This window comes from Corvus cornix, chromosome 3 (genome assembly GCF_000738735.6).
Source record: "Corvus cornix cornix isolate S_Up_H32 chromosome 3, ASM73873v5, whole genome shotgun sequence".
NCBI lineage: Eukaryota > Metazoa > Chordata > Aves > Passeriformes > Corvidae > Corvus > Corvus cornix.
This window is the reverse complement of record NC_047056.1, coordinates 20,210,468-20,234,097: the sequence shown is the minus strand read 5'-3', so window position 1 is coordinate 20,234,097 and position 23,630 is coordinate 20,210,468. Positions and strand designations below refer to the sequence as shown.

The window sequence follows — 23,630 nt, the reverse complement described above, 5'->3', positions numbered from 1 at the left end:
AGAGGTTCTGAACATGGGACAAATGGGAATTGCAAAATCTTTCTCCTCCCAGTCTTCCCAGATACACCTCAACCTGCAGGACTCTGACTTCCCTTTTCACTCCTTTCTGATTTGCTCATTGAATTTTGTTTTCACAGCATTGTATCCAGCAAGGAGAATAGTAACAATTCAAAGCCTGTTTTCCAACCTTCAGAAGGTGGGGTAAAGTAGCCTGGCTATTAAGGCAGGACCGCAAAAACATGTTCAGAGAGGATGGGGAGCAAGAGCTAGGAGAGAAATGAAGGGGAGGCTGACCCCGAGCTTACATGATGTCAGAAGCTGTAGGGCTCCATCCCTCCTATCCCCAGTGGAAAGGGTGGCCCTTGGAAGCCAACCCCACTGCCTGCTCTTCTAAAGTCTAAACCCGTGCAAGTGTCCAAGATAGGCCATGCCCTGTCTTCCTGACATCTGCCAGTTGTAACAATTTAGAAAGCTTGTTTCATTCATGACAGCCATAAAATTCAAACATATCATCAAGAAGTCACGTATAGCTAATACTACAAACAACTAAACCAGAGCAAATTCTCAGTTTTTACGTAAACATTTGTTTTATATTTTAAAACCTTGTTTCCAGCAGTCAAATAATAAGTGACACACTCTCTCATTTAAAAAGAGATTTCAGGCTCTTGTAATTAAAGAGGAACAATTGAAGGTAACTGCAGTAAACCAGAAGTCCAGCAGATGCACAGTGACACTTTTTTAAAAGTCCCACCTTTCAGCTAGTCTCAAAATTTTCAATAAGCAGTATCAGTTTTAATTATCAATCTCAGAATCCAATAGCACACAGAGACTCCAAGAAACATATCCCACCTGTTTTATTCAGACACTTAGGACTTTGCTTAAATATTAAGTCTGAAACTCTGTTCATCTAGACCTGGCTGATTCCTGCACAGATCCTGAATGTGTCCTTTCCTCAGTCTATCCATATGCATAATAACTGTGACTACTGGATTTTCTTCTTAACTTTTTAATGCACATGGATCCTAATCAAAATATGAAACACCTTCTTCATCATCACAGAATGAGTGGCTCTCATTGAAACTGGTCCGTAAAAGTTGCTTTTTGCTTTTCATCTATCAAGACTTCAAACCAAAACTAATACAATCATTGGGAATTGTGTATGCCTAAGCTACTTGCTGTTCCCATTAGAAGCTCTGCACTACTCAATCATTCAAGATTCTCTGTCCCATTGTATTAAATATGCTCATATTTCGTGCTATGGGTACAATTAAAATTGTTTGGGTTTTCTTATCTTTAATTTGGTCTCTAAAATATCCAGCACACATTGAAACCAATATAGGTGATAATATAGATGTAAATATCACCATGGAGGCATCACGATAAATCTGATGTTGGGAATAATTCATTCAGGGTATCTAGAGCCAATTTAAATTATTTTCCAATTTTAACTGAGCCTTCATAACCAGATGAACTTAAATGAAGGTGTACAACTTCATGCTATGCTGGTAAACCACCCTAACTAGGAAATAAATTTTCAGTGATTAAGTTGAATTGTTCGTACAAAACGCCAGCTTCAGCTTTTCACCCATACAAAATAGCTTGGAAAATATATACTGCATGTGTTTATTATAGCTACAGTTGCTATGAACATCTATAACTCTCCAACAATTTCTTTGATTTATGTTCAAAAACATACAGGGCATGAAATGATGCCTGCAACCTTACATTTCCCTCAAGAACATTGTGGGGAGAAGATATATTCCAAAACATCATGTTAGATTCCTTGTTATGTCTCCTTTTTAAAATAAATGTATGATAATCAATTACACATGCTTCAAAGCAACTGCCAGTAGATTCCCCAACAGAAAAGCTGTTTGAGAAAAGTTCCATTTTCTTCCACCTAATGGTTGAGTTATAATAAGAGATCTTGCCTAGATATTAAAGGAAAAAAACCCGTACTATAAAGGATAGGCCTTGCTCCACTTGTATATGCATGCACAGGTTTATGCTTGCCTGGACTTGACTTAGAACAAGGTTTTCAGAGAAGTAACATCTCCAGTGATCAACATGCTAAGAAAAGGATGTGTGTGTGAAGATCTTGCACCTAATCTCCTTGTCATATATGCTTGTAGTAATCCAAATGATGTCAAGAGAATGACACAGATGATAAGTTAATGTATCAGGCTCGACTTCCCTTTCAACCTCAATATGCAAAACATCCCTTTAAGAAGTCCACCCAGCTGTAGCCTCCACTAGCAACAGAAACCTGCAGATGTTTATAGGAATATCAATTACGCTGAATGGGAGCTCTGCCATTAACGCTGGTGCATGTAAGATTGGACTTTGCAGATCTGCCTGAACTCCACGCAGAGGCCAAAGTGCACGTTTTCTCTGGGGCACTGAGGCCAGTGGGTTATATGCCATTAACAGGTAAGCATAATATGGATGGTATTTCCACAGTCTCATGGCTCTGGCACAGGGACAAGGGCAGCATCCCCAGGCAGCACCCTTGCCCACGATGGGAAGACAGGAGCGGCCAGGAACACATAGAGTGAGTGCATGGACCCCTGCCCCCCAGCACAGAAAAGATCAGTCTGCCCTGCTTTCAGGTAGTTTGTGCTGTCTCCACCCCAAACAGGGAGCTCCCGTTCCTGGGCAGGGAGCTTCCCTGTGTCCTGGGCATTTCATTCAATCCTTGGGTTACACTGCAAACTAAACAGCTGAAAAACAATACAGGAAACTGGACTGGATGGGACAAGCCCCTCTAAGGAGGACTGGCACCTACTGATACTGAGTTTCCAGCAAATATGGAGTAAGGTGGGTATGTGACTTGTTTCGTGGCCCTGTTCATGTCTGTGTGTGCAAAATTCACACACCAAATAGGGAGATGGAATAAATTCACTCATTCTACTCTTCCCCCCCACCCCATTTTCTCTGAATCAAACCCTCAAAGAATGAAAATCCACAGGAGGGGAAATACTGGCTTGCTCCCTCTTTAGCCCCCAGTGCTATTTTATTAAGGAAGCCAAGGAGGAGGAGGGGAGAGGACTGGACATGCGTGCCTACTGCCCATGCAGCCCCAGCTAGATAGCATCAACAGTTGTTCTCCTATTTTCACAGTGGGAAATAAGCAGGTACTAGCTGTATTGGAATAATCAGGAGGAATCTAGGTCAAAATCAAAGCAAGACTGCTCTGTCCATTTGACAAAACTCACATGCAAACACAATACCCATGTAAAAACAAAGAAGTTATTTGTAGCAGTTCTCTCTGTTAGGATTGCTAAACAAGCGTGCAGACATTGGCCTACCTTGAGTAAAAGGCACTATTCCTTTCCTGTGACTTCTGAAAAGGCATTCAAAATCAATATAAAATTGCAATATTAGGAAATTTTATAATCATTATTTCAAAAAGGCAGACTTGAAAGGGTCTCTTGTTCATGGGTAAATCCTCAGTTAGTTTTTCTAGTACCGGTGGTTCAATCGAAAGATTCGCCAACTGCCCCCTGGAGAAAACTGAAGATCTGCATTTAAATGGAGATATAGTATTTCCAAACGCACAGTACCTGCAAGGCAGATACTGTCAAGGTTTCTTAGTGAGTGGATCTCAAATTGTATTAGGTACATTTCAGTGCCGTAACTATCCCCATTTCATAGGACTGGGGCTATTTCCATATCATTTTTTTCCTGGGTGCATGCTTAGCAATATTTGTCATGATAAGTCAAAATTAAACCCCCATCTACAACAAAGCCTTCACATAGCAACAACAAGGAATTACAACCTTATGCATAATTCTCTGATGGGGGATGATGAAGACTGTATTAGATGGCCTGACTAAAAATCTTAAATAATTGAAAACTCTGATGACTTAATAGAGTAGTGAGCTTGGTTTACAATGCAGCCAATTTAGAGCCATAAAAACACCGTGTAAAATGTTTATCTTGTGGTTGACCATTACATATCCTATTTATTATTCCAAAGTATTTCAACAGCATTTTTCTTCATCAATGCTGCTGCTGGTGTTTAGCACCCACTCGCTAAATTCACGTGATTTTCCTGGAACAGCTTTAGGAAAAGAAAACAAAAAATTAGCAGATCACTACAAAACTGTTCCTTGTTACTATATGCCTCTTTTCCACATTCTGACTTGAACCGACTTCATGTGCTGCAAAATACGCTCGAAACTGCCGAAGCTAAAATATAATAAATCAAAGCCATACACGTGAAGTTAAAAAGACTGGTGCAACTACTGATCCTGACACATCAGAGAAGCAAAAAAAAAATCAAACCTCATGAATACTTTGTTGCTAATGTACACGAGTTCAAAGAGCAGTGTTCCTCTTAGGAAAACATCTTAATTTTCATATCAGAAAATCATCCTAACCTTACAGAAAAGTTTATACGAGTATGCAAGCAAGGCAGAGAGAAGGTTTAGAGTGCGAAAGACACTTGTGATGGGTTTCAGACAAGCAGGCATTAGTCCAGGCAGCCTCTCGCTGAAATTCAGGTTGCAATTGAAATGTCCCTGTAAACAAGGTTACTGCGAACGGCCCAAGATATCCTTCTCAGCAACACCTTCACCAGGAGCCCTTCAGCTGTCTACTTAGTTTGTTATACCTTATCTCACAGCCCTGACATCCTAATGCTGATTCAAATTCAGGATTCAAAATGAAAGACGAAATATCTCTAAGATCACTTAATATTGAAATACCATTGCAGTAATAAGTGGTGCCAGGCTGGAGATATGGATATAGTACTTTAGTGGTAACCTTTTAATTTCTGACAAAATACTGTGGAATAACTGTGATGCTGCACAGACAGTTAATACAATCGATTTGTTTTCCTTATTTTGATAATGAGCATGCTGAATGTCGTGTTTACCTTCTCCTGCCCCTGGCACATTTTTAAAGTCCTCTAAAAGGAGACCTGCCAGATTCCTGTAGAGACATGAAACACCCCAGACCACGGAGTCCCCCTCCCCAGCACAATGAACCACAGCTACCTTGATGCTCCCAAGACAAGGAAGATCATAACCACATGAGTCGCTTCATCATTCTAAGTCTTTGGCTATTTTCAGTGGAAATGCAATGCACACACCATGTATAATCTAATGTAGGTTATATTGTAAACTACTCTCATTCTGAAAGTGAGGGTAGGCATGCCACACCAGAACATTTTGTCCTCTGAAATAAAACAGGGAAGTAACAGTGAAATGTATCAAGCAAGTTTTATACGTTGTATTTTAAACAGAGTAGCTAATAAATGCCTAGAACTTTGGTGGGTTTATACAAAGGGCACTTAGATTTCCCTCCCAGTCACAGTGATAGGTTCAAGCAGAGGTGGGGGGGGTCATCTGTTTTTCTGTTGTGTTATGTTTACTATTAGAATCTCCTTAATAGTATGAAAAGACAGGATTCCAGGGGGCGGGGGTGGAGTGGGATGGGGGTACACTATAGAGGAGGGGAAGAATTACAGGAGAGAAACCCAAGCTGCTCAGTGCCTGCCTTCCCACACTACCATTCACCTTCATTTTCGTCTCCTTTATATTCTACTCATTTTTACTTCCCTCCCCCATTATTTAGTCATCTCTTAAATGCAGTCTTCTCTTCTCTGGGATCACGAAAAACATATTAACTAGAACCAGTACACGGAGTGCATCCCCTGCAGCACTTCAAAATGTACCTCCAGACCAGTCACGCCTTCATCGCATTAACGACCAGGGGAAAATAAAAAATAAAATAATTTTTTTTTTAATTAAAAAGAAAAAAAAAAAAATTCCTCACCGCCAGGTCACACTCAGACCCCACAGGCAGCCGCTTCCCCAAACCCCCTCCTCCCCACGGCCGGCGATGGGAGGGCCAAGTGCCAGGAGGAGCGAGCAGTGCGTGGACTTCGCACACTTTCCTGCGCCCCTCCTGATCCCGGGAGCGCGCGGCCCCGCTGCCTTTGTGTGCGCGCGTCCGCCCGCGGGTCCCGATACCCCGGCACGGGCGGCGCGGAGCGCGTCCCGCGTGGGGCGGCCACGCCGCCGCTCCCGCCGCCCGGGGCCGCCAGCGGAGCGCCCTGACCCCCGCCCGGCGGGCAGGGCTCCCCCCGGGCCTGCTCCGCTCCCGCCGGCCGCCCGCACAAGTGTTCCAGGAAGGAGCGAGCGGCGGGGGAGGGACGGGGACGAGGACGGGCCCCCCGCCGGCCTCGCCCCGCGCCGCAACCGGGACACTTCGGGGCTCCCGAGCGGGCACGGCGGGGGGGGGAAGGGCGGCCCGGGCAGCCGCCGCCACTGACACGCGCGCCCCGGCACCGACTGGGAGACTCCGGTCCCCCTGCTCCGCTCGCAGCCGCTGGAGCCACCCCGGGACCCCGGCCCTAAACTCTTGCTGGCTAAAGCCTCGTCACTTTCCCAGCACTCCTGACCCTGGGCGGGAGGGGGACACACACACACAAAACCTGCGGGGTAGCATCTGTCAGCAGCCAAAAAATCATTCTCCTTCCTTCTTCCCCCCACCCCCCCCCACACACACCCGGGCCAGTAATTCTAAATGATTGTCCGAGAGCGAGAGCCACTGAACCCCGGGTGGCCGGTGCTGTCGTGCGGCTTTTTCCAAAGCTGGATTTTTTGGGGGGAATGACTCTGAGCAAGTGGCAATTGGCAAGGGCTGAAGGTGGAATGGGGCGGGGGGGGTGGGGGTGTAGAGCGCTCCTGGCAGCGGCTCATCTCCAAGCACAAACATGCCCCCCATGCAATGTCAGCTGGCGGGGGTGCGGGGGGTGCGGGGTGCGGGGGGCTCGCTTTACCTGGTCAGCTCAGAACCGCAGGCAGGTTAATCAGGTGAGTCGTCGGGGATTTTAAAGAAGCCGAAGCCGGTTTCTTTGCTAGGAAAGTCTACAACACCATGCAGGGACATTGCAAAATCTTTACACACGCCTCCTTTAACTGGGCTCCCGCGACCTCCGCCGGCGAGGGGGGAGCCGCCGGCGGGCGGGAGGCCGAGCGGCGCCGCGGCGGCGGCGCGGGGGCGCGGGGGGCGGCGGCGGCGGCGGGCGCGGCCCGGCGGGCGGAGAGCGGCGCGGGCGGGCGGCGGCGGCCCCGGTCCCAGCGGCCCCGGCCCCGGCGGCGTCCCCGCGCCTCCCTGCCGCCTTGGTAGCGCCGGTCCGCACTCGGCCTGACCCGGGACGTCACGGCGCCTGCCTGTGTTCCCAATGATAACTTGGCAGGAGCAGGGGGAAGCGGCCGGGTTTTTCCTGGGCTCGTTACCGGGTACGTGCACGTTTCTTTCGCATGCGGATTTTTTTTTTTTCTGATTTTTTGGTTTTTTTTAAGGCGCAGTAACGAAAAGCCGGGACAGGAAATCCGGGGCGCGGCGGGGGCTGCCGCCCCGCGATGGTGGCGGCCGCTCGCCGGCGGGCGCGGGGGAGCGGCGGCGCGGGGCGCAGGCATGCGTTCATCTCCGTGTCTTTCATTTTACCTTCAGGGTGACATTCAGTGCCGGGCGAGCCTCGCCGGTCACCGCCACGTCCCACCTGGAAAAAACACAAACAAAACCACGAAAAAAAAAAAAAAAAAGCCAACAACAACAAAAAGGCGACTGCAGAAAAGGGGGGATGGGGAGGGAGGGGGTGCCAGCCCCCCACGGCCGGGATGCGGGCGGCGGACGGGACACCTTCGCCCAGGGGACACGGGGACACACGCGCCGCCGGCCACTAGCAGGCCATGTGCCGAGCGGGCCGGCGGGGGGCGGGGGAACGGGCACCGCACACATACAAAAAAACCCCAGTAAATAAATAAAAAGACAAAAAAGCACCCGGAATGCCAGAGGAGGCCGGGCGAGGAACGAGGATGCCGCACCGCTGCTGCCGTGCAGGCCCGGCGCCGCGCCCCCCCAATGCCTTGCAGGACTCTGCAGGGAAGGCGGGGGAGCCCCCGGCGCACAGCGCCCCCACGGCCCGCCGGGAGGCACCCCGGGCCGGGCAGCCCGGGCCGCACTGGGGCACCGGGCTGCGCAATGGCGTCGCCGCCGAGCAGAGCCAAGCGCTGGCGCAGGCCCTGGCAGGGCTCGGTGAGAGGAGCCTGAGCCATCGCTCCCACCTCTGCTGCTGGGGCAGCCGAGCAGCTGCTCCCGAAGGCGGGAGGGTTTGCGTTAAAGCAGAGCGAGCCGGGGCCTGCGGCAGCCCCGGGGCCGCTGTGACCGCCGAGCAGGCTGGCAGCGCTGTGCCCGGCCATGGCAGCAGCCACACGCATCCGCTGCCCTGGCTTCATGCGCTTCGCAAAGCCAGATCCTGCAAATCTCCATGAACGCTCCCCCTAAATTCCGAGGACATTTTCACACGTGAGACTTAACTCGCATGCAAAAGTATTCCCAGAACTAGGCCTCGCTTAAACTACCCATGGCAACCTGAGTTTAAGTGCGTCTTCATCTAAAAACCAGTTGTTACCACACATTGCTGCAGCACCACACCACCTACTCTGTGACCGCAGAGCGTCCCAGCAGAGCGCTGAGACAAGTGTCCCTCTTCTGTGTTGCTTTTCACACCACCTATTACAATAACAAGTTACAACATCGCCAGTGCACAGGTAACTAGCGCAGCGGAGTTCGTGAAGTGATGCATGTAGCAGGGCTGAAACTAAATTATTTTTTGCAACTGCCTCTGTTCTGCCTTAATATTAGCATTAATACTTTCATTTTCCTCATTTAAATACAATAAAAGGGAAGATTGCCTTTGCTTAATATTGTTACTAATTAGGTTTTGCAATTCCAGTATTTATAAGGCGATAAAGTCAGGGAAAAGTCAGTGTACACCTTCTCTGTTGCTGGGCTCAGTGCCCTTAGCAGCAGCTTATTTTAAATGCTGGGAGCACCTATTGCAACTGGAAAAAGAGTTCGGGAAAAAGAAATCATTCTTGGAACATTGTACAGTCCAAGCATCATTTTAAGAAGCCTGAAATTGAAAGCACTGGGGTGTTTTTTTTGGTTTTGTTTTTAAGTGTAAACTGCTCAGGATGCTTTCTGGCTTGGCTAGAAAGACAAGTTTGCTACATGTTTCTGTTCTGAAATAATTTTTAACTGCTTTTATGCTAAATTCTTACCCATTTTAACTCTACTGTCTCAACAGAGTACATTACTGACACATATTTTTCATAGATTTGAGAAGCAGTGTGTAGAGCTTGATTGTTGTCTGTATTTCACCACTCATTTTTAAGTGAGGCTCTTTTGATTGACGTGGGGAATTTGTGTAAAAGGGTATGGCATAGCTACCCAAGATGCTAGTTACAATTACACCATACCTCAGCTAACAGAGAGATTTTTCATTGTGATTGTTACACTCTTAAAAGTGAATTAGTTAATCAAATTGCTATTTTTGGAGTGTGCTTAAAGGAACATTAAAATGCATTAATTTCATTAAAATAAATGAGCAGATAGGTAACAAAACAAGTGCCAGCCAAATAAGCAAGATCTCAACTATGGAGTCACATCCAGCCCTGGTGAAGTCATCTGAGTTGTGCTTGTCTACAGCACATTTAATTTGGCTTCTGCAGTCACACAGCTGACGCTTTATTTGGTTGTCAGAGGTGTGTATATTAAAAATGTGCGAGCCCTGCTTCTTCTCCTGTGTGATTAACCTCTGAAGTTAAATTCACCTGGTTCCCATTTAGCTCTGCTATGCAGTCCTATCACACATGCAGTTTTTGGTGTGTACACACTGGAGATGCAGAGAGGCATTCCCAGCCCCTGTATCCGACGTGAGTTGTGTCTGAAGTGAGGGTGTGATGAGGTGGATTTTAGCAGAGGCTGTTCACAACCAACTGCATATATATGCTCCAGTTAATAGGCTCTACTGGAGTCTGTGCTACCATCTTTCATTACTGCTGTTACTCATGCCAGTGAGAGTAGAGGAAGGGTTGGTGTGTCTGTAATCATACATTCATTTGCTATGCAGATATATCCTAAGAACCTCTCAGCCCAGGAAAATTATGCTGGAATAAGGTCGGATGTGAATGTAAAGCCGAACTGTATTCAGATAGTTTATTCATTCTGGAATAACCGAGTTGTTTCCTGGTTTCACTTAATCCACTTTCAAAGTGGATTAAGGTAATTCAAGAAACTGAATTGTTACACTGGTGTAAGAGTTGTCTACACATGGGTTTAGTTGAACGTAATTACTGCGGTACCTAATAAGTGCCTTGAAATAATTTGGTGTGTAGACAAGTCCAGAGTCCCACAGGTGAAAACAACAGAATTTAGTCATTTTGTATAACATGAGGTTAATTTAGCCCAACATTTGACCTACTTCTTTCCTCATGAAGCATATTTAATTCATTACAGGTTTTTCTTTCTCAACAAAAACCCCACAACAGAAATGTATTTGTGATCAGTTTCAAGATAGCAATGCCATGTGTATTCCACTAAAACAGTTCAACCAGTATATACTCTAAATACCTTCTCAGCTGCCCTAAAGAGGACAAAAGGTTCTTTACTGAAAGAAACACTGGCTTCTCAATCATAAATATTTTGAGCGGGTTGTTCCAAACAAAAGGAAAACGCACCCCAAAGCTCTGCTCTGCTCTCTGAGACACCCATGATCCATTTGACTGCATTCCATTCATAGCAATAGCACCCAGTCTGATTCAGCAATTTTAGTTCCTGAATGAGGAACCTCACAGACTCTCACAGAAGAGTTTGCAGTACAGCAAGGCCTTCAGGGGAGGCACCTTAAGAATAGAGAGCTAATTTATAGTTTGCTTACAGAGGTCTGAATCAGGGAGAACCTACCTGAAACCCAGGCAGCCACCCTGCCTCTGCTCTGAATCAGGTGTATCGCATCACTTGCATATGGGAAAGTGACTGAACTGATAATGAGAACATACAATATGCTTTGTTACCTTGTGCCAAGCACAAAGTTTGTCAAACATCATTCAGTGTCATTCCGTGCCATGGATACCCATGGAACTGAGGTGATTCTCTGATGTGAATGAAGCCTCCTAACCTTTAAACTTAAGATTGTTTGTTGGTTTTCTTTTTTGGGGGGAGAAAAACCGAACAAAAACATGTCACACATTAGCCGGGGTCTTCCTTTACACAAATGAAGCAGCCCCAGGTACTCAGTGTAACAGGCAATGATGCCTACAGGATTCTCATTTTGTGATTACAAGCATGGCTTTGCGCTACTGTGCTTGTCTTGGTTAAGGATATAGGGAATGGATTTCACCTACAACTCCCTCACGCCAAATCTGCTTATTTAAGTAAGAATAATTCTGGTAACAAAATAAGCATTGAGTGAAGAAGGTAAACGTGAACAAACGTAAATGAGAAATCAAGTACTTAGATTCAGTGGTGCTGGATGACTTTGACCATGGGTCTTGATATTAAGGCTCAAATATTAAGCCTGATATTACACTCAGATTGAAGGCAGTTAGAGTTTTATAGGAGCGTGCCTGATCTGAAATCCCACTTGAATAAAAAAATTGGATTGGATTATTGTACACTCTGCTTCTGCTGAGAGGTTTCTGAGCATTGGATCCACCTGCAGTGGTGGGGTATCCTGGCTCTCCCCCACTCCTGTCATTGCAGGGCCATTACTCATCCAGTGGGGAAGGTGTCTTTAAATCTCCGAGACAATGGCACATGAAAGAGGAAATCTCAGCGCGCAGCCAATGCCAGGCAATGAAGGATCCTCTGTGGGAGTTGGTTAGTAGTGTCAATGTTTGATATTTGTCGTAACAACCACCGACTGTTTTGTTTTTTGTTCTAACAATGTGAATTATGCATTAAACATTAATACAAGTGAGTGTACTTTCTTTTGATCTTCAAGCATAATCATTTCTAATGAGAGCTTATACATGAGCATTGAAACAAATCCCTGAGTCATGTGAATTTACATTGGTTTTACTCTGTGGGAAAGATCCCACATGAGTTACTCATGTCTGTAAAACATAACATACTTATAAATCAGAAGAAAAAAATGAGCTTGCATTTGTCTCTTGGAACATAAATATCTGCGTAGACATTTGGCTTGTACCCTAGCAGTAATGAAACATTAAAAAGTTAATTTATCAGAGATCAGGATTCAGGGTGGGGCCCTCAACTAATGTGAGATCCAAATCTGCTCAGAATAAGCTCAGCTCTTAGTTTCTACCATCTGGCTTTTTACAAGAGTTGAGTCTAGCATCAGAGGAGTTTGAACTAGCTGTAAGTAAAGGGATCAGGATTTGGCTTGCTTGATACAGATAAAAGTTGCCAAACTGCCATCACCATGTTATAATATGCCAGTACAAGCAGGCAAACTGTGCAGTGCTAAGTGGCGCCTCTCCAAATGCCCTTGACAGCCAGTACGAGGCTGACCCAGGCCGGACCCACTGTAGAACCTGCTTGGCCATGTTTAATATCTGCACTTCTTAAAACAACAGTCACAAATGCTGCATTCCGTAAAAACATAAACACTGTGGATTGTATAACTGCCAAGACAGTTACTTAAAATGCAAACAGAATTTAAGCCCTTTCCCCTTTGACATGCTGCACAAATATTAAACCAACAGGCGATTAAGAGCCTACACTTCAGCAGCCGTGCTGTGTGTGCAAGGGACAGGCAGCACACTGGGGAAAGTACAGGTGCAAAACAGTACGTGATGGGCCCAATTCCTGGGGGTGCAGGTACTCACTACAAGATTTCCAGAATGCCTCTTGCCTTTCCAAACAGACCTCAATGGCAAAGGTTGCAGGAGGTGACTATCAAGAAGGTATTATGTTTAATGGCAGATAGGCTCTATCTATGATTAAGGTCATATCTCAGGAATTCTCAAAAACCCATTAATGTATTTTATTCTTAATGTGTAAGTGCTAAAGGAGTCCTGGAAGTCAGAAATCCAGGATTACCCCACATAATTCAATGTTTTCACAGAAGCATACAGTCATGCTCTCTGCTACTTCCTTTCTCTTGCCTGAATGACCTTAAATGCTGATGGTAGAGCTTCAAAAGGAGAGTGGAAGCAGCCTATGCATAGACTAGTTTGTAGACTGGAAGAAGAGCAAACACGAAACTCTTCATCCCTGAACTTGAATTCTTGGTCCAAGTGTTTTGTTTTATATAATGACAGAGGAACTGATGCTATTGCAGTAGAGAAGAAAGCACCCAAGACACTCGGTTAGGGAACCTCAACACTGTTTGTATCAATTATCTTCCCTGAGGTTGCACAACTTCACCTGGCATGTTAAGTTAAAAGATGGATAGGTCAATATTAGGTCTTAAATAATTTTGGATAGAAGGACCTCAACTCCATCTAGACCCTGTTTGAAGCACATTGACGTTATCCAGCTTCAAAAGTTCAGTGAGTCTTCTGACTTTTCAGAATGCGTCAGTACATCCCCAGGCACACACAAAAAGCTGTGCTTGCAAAGATGGGATAGATACAGGTAGAAAATGGTGTACCAGAAGCATGTAGGGAGGCCTCTAAGCATCAGCCAGGGTGACAAAGCATGCTGGCCCATGGATTCCCAGGCTGTATTCACAGCCCTGGAATGCCTGCTGGAAACACTCCCATGTAATTTAGCTCATTTGGTGTGCATTAAAGATGCTCATTTCTAGACCCCTAAGTGAAATGTGATACTGAACTCATTCTTCCTCTTAAACCAGCAGGCCTCAGCAGATGGCCAAGAGGCCAATGGGAAGGAGAGAACGCCAGTTTTAATCCAGTTGTTCTTGATGGAAAATTATGAGAAAAGTGAAAATATCTTATTCCACAGACCAAGGCATTTACTTACATTTAACTGCCTAACCTCAGTCAGAACCCTGAATTCTGTTACTATATGTGAATGTTACGATATGGTGAAGTTTTATTTGGTAATTACCTGGTCAGAGCCACAGACTAGAAACCAGATATGCAGCCAGTGAGAGCCCAGGGGAGTCATACCAGTTTATCCTAGGTGAGAATCCAATCTTCACTTTCAAATTAAAAAAATTGATAAGTTGCATTTTTCCATGGTATTTTGGTTATATCATACAGGGGAAAAAATAAAAGCAAGAAAATAAAAAATAAAGTTATAGATATTTATATAACCAAGACAGAAGCAGAACCAATGGGAAATATTTAGCAATTAAATTCTACATCCAAATTATTAGGTATTTCAGTGTTGGTGCCATGTGCATTACTGCTTAACTTTAGGGCAGCAAGGTAAGCTCATTTTCTTGCCTCTGTCTTTTCAGCCACCATTAGGGCTGCAACCTTCCCATCCTCCAGGGAGAGGGGGAGAAGTTACACAATGGGTGTTTTTCCATGGGCGGATGTCTAAATGTGAAGGGAAACAATTGAATTTTAATGACAATTTTGAGACTCTTGAAGTTAATTTCTGGGCAGTGCAGAAATTAGTGGGGCTTGCTGCTGCCAAGAGCTGCATGTTCTCCTCTCCTTCTGATGTTAGCAGGATTACAGGTCTCAGCTTTTGGCAGAAATAACTCCCAAAATAGTAGGTCCTTCTCTCTTGCCACAAAAGGCAGAGCGAGAGACCTGCTGCTGTCAGACCCAACCAAGTGTCAGTGCAGAGCAATGGCTACAAAAACCAGGGTAACTGCACCAGATTTACACTACCAGAGATGTGTTCTCATTAGGCATTTACAGCATAGTAGCACTATCCAGGGTAGGATGGGAAATTTGTTAGGTGCTGCACAAAACGTTTCACCAGAAAAAGTTCCTGCATCCAAAAGCACTACAAAAATGATTGCGGAAGGAGAGTGGCAAACAATGGGATATCCTGGGAAAAAAGTACACCAGTGATTGCAGCAAAGGCAGCCAGCTATGAAGGCTTTTCCTACACGCAGGGTAACGATAATTCTGCCACGGAGGCAAGTTATTTCCTTTTTAGCTATGCTATTTCCACTGCATTACTGAATCATGGTTTGTTAATAGCTTACAAATATCAAGTTTAAAAAGCTTTAGGAGCTTTGTCATATCTAAGACAATATGTACCAATTTATCCATTTCTGTAGAAATACATGCTCCAATGTATTTTGGGGTTGTGGTTGTCAGAGTGGGGTTTTTAATGACTTTAATAAAGAAGGGATAATTTTGGTTTTGTTTTTGTCTTCTTAGAAGATTCAGAAAGGAATCTAAAAGATAGTCCCAAAATCTGTATATATCTACTTGTAGATAGTGAAGTAGAAAATAAAAGGTGCTTCAAAATAGTGCCAGTCATTTAATCTGCTCTGTAGTTGGATGGCAGAATGCCAAGCATTTTCACCAAAAGCAGGAGACTCAGTGCAGAGGACTGTCTTTTCAATTTTGGGCTATGCAATCATAGCCCCAAACAGGTCATGGAAGGGATCAGCCTTCCCCACGTTACCCCTCTGGTCAGATGGCAGCTCCAGCCAAAAGGAGAGAAGAAAAGAGGACAGCCGTAGCCACCTGGCACTGCCTTTCTGCACAGCAAAAAGCAGGCACAGGAGGAGAGACCTGGTGTCCAGCCAGGTGTGGCAGGACTGGCAAGCCAGGCTGCCAAGCTGGAGCTCATCCTCTGAATGGGATTCTGCAGGGGAGGGCACGGAGAAGGTAACATTGGGGAACTGCTTCCCTTGCAAAGATCTCTGCGTCCCCGTTTACCCTCTCCTGTGAGATGGTCAAACATGGCTCTTAATTTGGCAGAAAATTTTCAGCCTGGTGTTATGTTACTGTGTCCACCAGCCCACTACAAGGTGCACATAAAACATCACTGCTTAACATGTTCTTGAAGTTCCCTTATGCAACAGCCAGTTCTCATTTTAGTTACAGAGAATTAAAAGAAACATCAGGAAAACTCACATTACTGACTGACATCAAGCCATTTTTTTCCTAACACTGTTTTTTATATACAGTACCCAGAGTTTAGTTGTGTCCATTATTTCCTTCTACTCACTTATTTCACCAAGGATTTTACTTAGAGCAAATTTTTGCACTGTGCTACTGGATACTATGATACAGTTCCTTGCTGTAGAACAAACTCACCAGTTTAGAAAATCCACCATAATGTTTTGCTACTAAATTTCTGCTGAGAAGTAGAGGCACTAGCTCACAAACAGCCCATCCAAGTCCTTATGGAACTTTCCTAAGAACCTCAGTGTTCTGCTTATCAGGCTTGCACGCACAGCTAAGTCTCAGCCCCTGCTCTGAGCCCTTGGGACGTGGGTGCTCAGTTAAGACTACAGAAAAAGGGAAAGCATGACCACAATCAACAGTCATTCATTTTAATGGCTGCTAATGTAAAAACATATTCCTAACCTTACTTGCTACAGCCAGAGACATGATAGGAGAACCAATTTATTTTCTTTTTAACTCTTTTGTACAAGTAATGATTTTTGAGAGATTGGTATAGTAATTTCCAGTTGTTAGGAGACTGTTGCTTTACCTTTCTACCTGTGCAGATAGGATATCAGATTTCTTTCTGAGTTACCAAGACCACTCAGAGTTAACATCCAGAAGCAGTTTCTTCTGTTCCAGCAGCACTTGCTGCTTCTTGGGGCAGTTCTTTAGGTACAAGTCCAATAGAAATGGCCCTTCACTATTTTCCATTACAGCTCAGGTTTTCTGCCTCAGCTTTATGCTGCCACGAGCATGTACAAAATGGGATCCTAGTTTTCCTCTCCATGCCCTCAGTCCAAAAAATGCTACGCAAGAGTAATTCCATCTGATTTCACATAATTCTGCTCTTGCACTTAAAAATACAGGAGTTAACATCCAAGAAGTTATTTGGGTAGGGGAAAGATTAACGGGTCTTCCAATCCTCATACAGGTGACCACAAGGTACAAGCTTTATAGACATTTGATGAATGAAGGGTTGCCACTAAATGAAAGTGTGTCACAAAGCTCTAGAGAAAATAGTTGAAAAAAGATTTTAGGAGTTTGTGAAGGCACCGTGAAATGAATGCACTTTATGAGGCTACAGCGTATGTGTAGCAGGTATATGCAAGCTGCTCTGTATTCCTAAATTGATCACCAGCATATCACTGGGAACCTGGGCTTCTGAGAGTCATTTCTCTCTCTCTGTGCCTCAGTTCCCTTATATGAAAGTCAGGATAATGTCTTTGGTGCCCCTTGGATGAACAGAACAAGCTCAGCTGTTAAATGTCAAGTATTACAATCAATCACAGGTTTACCACATCTGTTCTACCCAACCATTTAAAATTATTAATATCAAAATAAGCCACTCAAAAATTAGTAATGATTGCAGAAGTCCCAGACTATGGAACATGAATCTCAGTGATTTCAATGGATGTGATGCCAGCCTTAGAGATAAGATTAGCTTCAATGTGATTTGAAAGATCCTAACACTCCAGCGACAAATTATTTGGTCTGCATCTTCTGTTAGTTCAGGAAAGATCTGTGCCTGTCCTGTCACAGTCCCTCAACTATTGTTCCCCCCCACTTTGAATATTTTCCTATGAATGCTGCTTGCTCCATAACAAACAATCAAAAAAACTTCAGACCCCCCAGCATTCTATGGTTGAATTTATAATATGTTTTCCCTCTTAAATAATTTTTATTTCGAAATATTAATGAAAATTTATTTCCCAGGTAATCAGTAAAGGAATTGAGATATAATTCACTTGTTATAGTCACTCTCACTTACATGGGTCTACTACTGATGATCCTTCCTTACATAAATGCTTCAGGAAAGTTGGATGCTACATTTTCAGTAATTTCTTTATTCTACCAAGACAGATAACATTGGATGCATAAAGCTTCTCATTTATGTGGCACTTCCTTTAAAGCAAGTTTATCCCCTTGAGTAAATTTTTCCTTGGCTGTAATGTGAGATATATATATAGATAGACAGAGAGGTGCACAGACATCTGTATCTGTCATAGATACCTATATTTATCACGCTTAGTCCACTGGCTAGATGTTATTACAGATTGGAAAAAGAAAAACAAAAAGTGCAAATTTCTCTACTCAGTGTTTAGGAGAAGTTAGTATCACCAAATTTAGAAGTATAAACTCAATTTATTTTTTGTCACCTGAATACACCACCTGCCCCAAAAGTACCTGATGTCAGTAGCAGTTCATGCATGTGTGCAGCTGCAAAATCTTTTGATATCCAGATGTCAGTGGAAACCATCACTGGATTACAGTATCTTTTTGACATATGTAAAAGATTCAGTCACCCTAAAAGTATTTAACAATTTCTACAGAGACACGATATGAAGAACTTCAAGTATCTTTGAACATAGAAGAGTCACTACTATATCCTACTAAAATGCTTACTACTTCCAACATTTTTCAAGTAGACAAGATGAATATGGAGGGAGGAGGGAAGAAAATTATTCAGAGAAAATTCAAGTCAGAAAGAGAAAAAAATATTTTCTTATTTATAGTTCAGAGATCTGTGCTATTTTAATTCCACATTTGAAGAGCTATTTTAAATTATAAATTGCAAGCCTATTTTACATGTCTTGCTCTTCTTGCGTGAGTACAAAAATATGAAAGAATAAGGTAAAACAAGATAGTAAATAGTGATTTAATTTGTTCAGAAAGCATTGAGTGATAAGCATCTGCATGGAATTACCTAGTTCAGTTCTACCCGAATATTCTCCTAACCGGAAGAAAATGTGCGAGTTCCTCACCCATTTTAACAGCCGTCATAATGGATGTTAAACTTAGCAGCAACAGTTCATTGGCAGCTTCCCAAGACTGGCATCAATGTAAGGATTTGTATTTGATATGAATGAAAAAAAAAAAATCATTGTTATCCAGTATTTGAATGGAGGTTTGAAATAGTTTAACGCAAAACACCACAGATGCCACTCATGGACATGATAACTATTTCAGGGGAGAGGGAGGAGGGCAAATTTCCTACTGCATAATGAAAAATATAAAAATATTAACTAGAAACCTTGGTAGAAATTAAAGCCTGAAACTACAGCTTTCTACAAAGAAGATGATGTCAGTTCTGTGTATTTCTGCAAGAGAAAACCAAGACACTGGCAGGGATTTCTGAGCGTTTCCACAACCCAAACAATAAGAGGAAGCTATTCAAAGTCACGAGAGTTTTGGTGTTAACTGCATTGAAAACAGAACAGAGCCTTTATCTTAATCAGTTACTTAGAATGAGCTGATACTTATTTATCATCTTTTCTCCCTCCATGTTTAGAGCCACAGCCACTTACACATTACTGACATATTTTCAAAATCCCACACGTGGGCAATAACATGCAGTTCTTGCAAATATTTTGTGGGAAGGAGATTGCCTGTATTATGCCAGTGCTGTTCTTCAGGGTCGTGAGTCACTAAGAAAATACAGAGAAATACTTATTTTTGTGCTTTGAATAAGAAGTCTTTTGTGACAGAATATAAGCATGGGGAAGTAGTTTCTAAGTTTATTATTACTACTCTCTTTATTAAGAATTGCAAATTTTGAAACAGTTGAAATACTTAAATGGAAGCACGCCACTATCGCCAGTTTTTTCTGCAAATGTTCAGTCAACGTCCTAATTGTAGTCCTATCCTATAGGATGAAATGAGCTCCAGCTCTCTCCATGCATGATATAGCAGTAAGAAAAAAATAAAAGGAAAAAATCGAAACACTATTTATTCAGCAACTGAACCTTAGCCAAAATGTACTACTATTTACTATGGTTAGTGGTAATTTTACACATATAATAATCACATAAGGCACTTATAACATTTGAAAGCCTGAGATTTGCATTATCATGTAGGCTCTTTTAATTTTGTTAGGTATATACTGACAGAACTAAACGTGGGCATTTACAGAAAAAAAATTAGCTTTGTTAAGGCTGAGATAAATGAATAAAAGAAAATAAATACAATATTAAAGTTGTTAATGCTCCATTCTCAACAAAATTCTTATAGTTATGTGCTCTCCTTTCCTTTCTATCAACATGTAATTCTCTGCAGGGATGTCAAGGGGACCATTCTGTTTTCCTAAAGTTAGCAAGCCAACATCTGCTAAATGCAGCACGACATGCTGTTTACCTTTGTTGTAAACTTGAAGCTTTTCCATTTAAGAACTGTATAAATGAATCAGTATTCATTCACACCTATGCCTAGAAGTATCTATTACAAAGCAGAGAGTGTTCATTTTTAATGTCCTCCTTATTCTGATTTTATGCCTTATTCCTCTGCACTGATGCTGTTTGGAATTGCTCTAGATACAGTAACAAATGCAAGGGAAGTAAAACAAAAAACAATGGGGATTTCCCCCTCGTTTTCTGCAAGTACTTATGGACAGAAAAAGGTGATAAAAATGCAGAGGTAAAAGGTCTCGCCTGACATCTCATTTAAACAACTCGGCAGTTTAACAAACTGCTACAAAACAGAAGTTTTGTCCCATGCTCCAAAAACCAAGATGATAAAATCCCAAACTATATGTTTAGATTTGCCTTCTAAAATCCTGTGCAATATTTAGCAACTTGTATTTTATGGTAGAATTTCCAAGGGAAATAATAGGGGCTTGTCTGTTTTGTTTTGATTTTTTTAAATATATATACATTTCTCACCTGCTGAAAGGAAATCTACCTACATCAGCAAACAGCACAGGTAAAAAGAAAAGACTAATTAACATAAAAAATTAAACCACCCTTTCTTTAGTGAATGCTTTTGAATCAGAAAATAATTTTTCTGATGCTGCAGAAACCCTGTATTTGAACAAGCACCCACTAACATCACTTGTCCCTCTAATCATCATCATTACTGAGACAGAAACAGCCTTTGTTGATCACACGCAGCATTCTCTAAAATCCATTTTTCCAATTAAGTTTTTATTCTTCTCACTCGTCTGCTTTTGTTTAGTTTTGAGCACAGTTACAGCTGTACTTGGGTTAACTTGTGGCAGTAAGACATTTGCAGAAGCTGTTGCTCTCAGTAACGTTGGCTATTACTGATTACAGCATTGCTTAAGGCAGATTCCTTGTTCTAAATGGCATTGGACATTTTTACCTGGATATTGCAACACCACATTATGAGCACTGGGATTTAAACAGAACAGTAAGCTGTGCTGCTGGCCTCTGGCTTTCAACAATAAGCCAGTAGACTTTTGGGTGGAGACACAGCTAGAAAATCGAGCTATCACCAAAGTATCTGATGCAATGCCTGTATCTTTTTCTAACTTGCTACTGACCAATTATTACAGTCAGCTGTGAACCACGGTCCTAAATAATAAAGGTCAAAGTTTTCATGGGTATCTTCTGTGTTTGAGTTGCCACCTTGAAATATCTAAAGCTGGGTTTTACAGTTGCTAGGTTCCCAGAGCTCTCACTGGGATTGTATGCACTCGACATCAGGAAAAACAAAACCAAAACAGGCCCCACATCACCTCAAATCAAGCCCAATTTCATTGGAAAAATGGGTTTAACCTCTGCCAGAAGGATGGGCTGATCCCCATTAGTGTATTCACATGAAAAAAATCCCAGTCTGGAACATTTGTTTAGTCAACCCCAATCTTATCTCACCTTATTCTCAACTTTGTTGAATACAAGAAAAAAAGGTATGCAAATTCGGAAATTTGGCACATAATAATAAACATTTGTGGGATTTTTATATAATACAAGAGTACTGCAAATATAATATTTTCTTAAATAATTTTGTAAGATCTATAATTTTATAAGATGTAAAAACACCAAATATTTGTGGACATTCTCATGATTACAAGAATTCCATTCATGCAGCTTTTCAGCAAACACTGAAGTGATACATTCATCCATGATATCCATTATAAAGGTGGGAGCATAGCAGCACTGTTAGGGAAGTGTGCTGGAGTTCAGGACTCCGACCTGGCCCTGCCTGTAACCTGCTGTGACCTACTCCAATGCACCAGATCAAAACTTCCTTTCTCACATCAGCTTTCCTAATACCTAACTCACCCAAATAAAGTGTTTTCCTACTTTCATGTATCAGGAGGAGATGTAAGAATCCTGTGATAACGGATATTTGTGAAGTTATTTGGGATTTCTTAGGGCAAGGCAAAATAAACTTGTAGTTCTCTAACATTTAACAATGTTAAGTAAAGAGAGGATAAGACTACTCCATATTATAACAAATAAATATGTTTTCCTATTCCAGGGAAGTTTTGGCAATATTGTCACTACTGAACCACTCTGTGATCTCACATTAACTACACTAAGCCTGTCTTTTAAGGTGTGATGTTGCTCTGTGAAGATATTCCATTTACTTTGAAATTAAGCCCCAACTTATTTAACTCCTGACAACACCTTACCATAGCCCTATCAAGCAAGCACGAAAAACAGCAAAAAGAAACAGATGGAGACAAAGCCATTCTGAGGTTGTGCATCCCAAACCATACGTGTGCCCTAAAATCTAGCATTCAGAAAGCCTTTATCTCTGTCACCTCATCTCATTACGACATGTTCACCAATTATTATTATTTTCTTCCCTTTCCCACCCGAAAGGACGCTTGTTCCCCAGAACGTGTTTAAATGGGGAAAGGGGATGCCCGGTGCCCTGGTGCTGTGGCCGCAGAAGCCTCCTCTGTTTCAGCATCACTGCAAGCACGGCCCGGCTCCAGCACCCCACACCGACCCCTTGCGCACGCAGACAACGCGGCGGGATTTGGGGAATAGCTCTTAGCCCAGGGAACGGACCCCCACCCTCTTTCCTTGCTCAGACATCCACTTATTGTAATTCCCCAGCTTTCGGCAACTTTGCTCCGCACCAGCAACCCCCCTGGAAACTTCGAGAGGAAGAACAAAGGGGCAAAGAACAAAGAGCCGGGAAGGGGTAGGAAAGGGAGGGGAGGGGAGGGGAAGGGGGAGCTCCCCCTTTTCGGGTCAGGCGGAGACCCTCCCCTCCGGCCGCCCCAGGGTCAGCCCTGCCCGCCCGCCGCGGAGCCCCGGCGGCTGCTCAGCGGGGACGCCGCGGGGTGGCCGTGGGCGCTCCACGCGGGCTCTGAGCCCTCACACGGACCCTGCCAGGGCTTGCTCGGCGTCTGGTTTGTGCCCGACCGCGCAGCGCCCGCTCCCGCCGTGCTCTCAGCGATGAGATAAGCGGGGGCAGGCTGCCCCGCTGCCCCGCACAGCCGTGTCCCAGCGAGGGCCCGCACCGAGCACCCTCGCAGCATCCCCCGCAGGGGGCCGGAGGCGACCCGTTCCCCGGGACAGCAACACGTGTCCACCCCACAGCGCGGTCCCAGAGCTGGGGCCGCTCCGCCGGGCAGCTTGAGGGGCTTTTGGGGGCAGCTCGAAAACAGCGAGCAAGAAACCGAGGCGAAGCAGCCGTCCCTTTTCGCTGCGGGGGCCCCTCTCCCCTCGCAGCAACGTTAAACTTTTGCTAAAGTATCACTGTACAGCCCTTTTTTGATGGTCCGCTCCCCTGACACCCCGTCTTACCGAAAGCGACCCTTCGGCCAGCGTCCTGCTTCCTCTGCTATCACTTAAACAACCTTGAAGAGCTGCAGGTGCCTTCGTTACCTGTTGCTACGAGGCCCCTGCCCTCCTATCGAGGGGTGGGGGTAATTAAATCTGTTTTCATGGTGTGGTCATACTGTGCTGGCTGTGGGAGGTGAAAACCCCGTGTGGCTGGGGGCAGGGTGCAAGGGAAGAGGGGGAAGGTTTGGGCAGGACAGCCGTGCCCGGCGTCGTTGCCCGACCTCAGAGCGAAGCCAGCGGGGCAGGAAGAGCCAAACACCGGGCAGGGCAGCAATCC

At 44.0% G+C, this 23,630-nt stretch overlaps 1 protein-coding gene and 1 long non-coding RNA gene across 7 annotated transcripts in view; one reads left to right on the top strand and one right to left on the bottom strand.

The window, feature by feature from the left end:
* Positions 1–6,953, bottom strand: part of ESRRG (estrogen related receptor gamma) — a 374,892-nt gene extending 367,939 nt beyond the window's left edge. For all 6 annotated transcript variants that reach the window (XM_039568398.1, XM_039568401.1, XM_039568402.1 and 3 more), the window contains exon 1: positions 6,791–6,953. The gene's annotated coding sequence lies outside the window, so the exon portion shown is untranslated. The remainder of the gene's footprint in view (positions 1–6,790) is intronic.
* Positions 6,954–7,088: 135 nt separating this feature from the next.
* On the top strand, positions 7,089–14,700 carry LOC120411617. The gene is made up of 2 exons (XR_005604062.1): positions 7,089–7,253; positions 7,468–14,700. It is a non-coding gene; the product is annotated as an uncharacterized LOC120411617 (long non-coding RNA).
* The last annotated feature ends 8,930 nt before the right edge of the window (positions 14,701–23,630 follow it).